Here is a 1,009-nt window from a genome sequence, read left to right on the forward strand (position 1 = left end):
AGAAACAGGAAACATCTCCAATAAACAACCTAACCTTGCACCTAAAGCAATTAGAGAAGAACAAAAAAACCCCAAAGTTAGCAGAAGGAAAGAAATCGTAACGATCAGATCAGAAATAAATGAAAAAGAAACGAAGGAAACGATAGCGAAGATCAATAAAACTAAAACCCGGTTCTTTGAGAAGATAAACAAAATTGATAGACCATTAGCCAGACTCATCAAGAAAAAAAGGGAGAAGACTCAAATCAATAGAATTAGAAATGAAAAAGGAGAAGTAACAACTGACTCTGCAGAAATACAAAAGATCATGAGAGATTACTACAAGCAACTCTATGCCAATAAAATGGACAACCTGGAAGAAATGGACAAATTCTTAGAAATGCACAACCTGCCAAGACTGAACCAGGAAGAAATAGAAAATATGAACAGACCAATCACAAGCACTGAAATTGAAACTGTGATTTAAAATCTTCCAACAAACAAAAGCCCAGATGGCTTCACAGGCGAATTCTATCAAACATTTAGAGAAGAGCTAACACCTGTCCTTCTCAAACTCTTCCAAAGTATAGCAGAGGGAGGAACACTCCCAAACTCATTCTACGAGGCCACCATCACCCTGATACCAAAACCAGAAAAGGATGTCACAAGGAAAGAAAACTACAGGCCAATATCACCGATGAACATAGATGGAAAAATCCTCAACAAAACACTAGCAAACAGAATCCAACAGCACATTAAAAGGATCATACACCATGATCAAGTGGGGTTTATTCCAGGCATGCAAGGATGCTTCATTATATGCAAATCAATCAACTTGATACACCATATTAACAAACTGAAGGAGAAAAACCATATGATCATCTCAATAGATGCAGAGAGAGCTTTCAACAAAATTCAACACCCGTTTATGATAAAAACCCTGCAGAAAGTAGGCATAGAGGGAACTTTCCTCAACATAATTAAGGCCATATATGACAAACCCACAGCCAACATCATCCTCACTGGTGAA

Source organism: Mesoplodon densirostris, chromosome 2 (genome assembly GCF_025265405.1).
Source record: "Mesoplodon densirostris isolate mMesDen1 chromosome 2, mMesDen1 primary haplotype, whole genome shotgun sequence".
Lineage (NCBI taxonomy): Eukaryota > Metazoa > Chordata > Mammalia > Artiodactyla > Ziphiidae > Mesoplodon > Mesoplodon densirostris.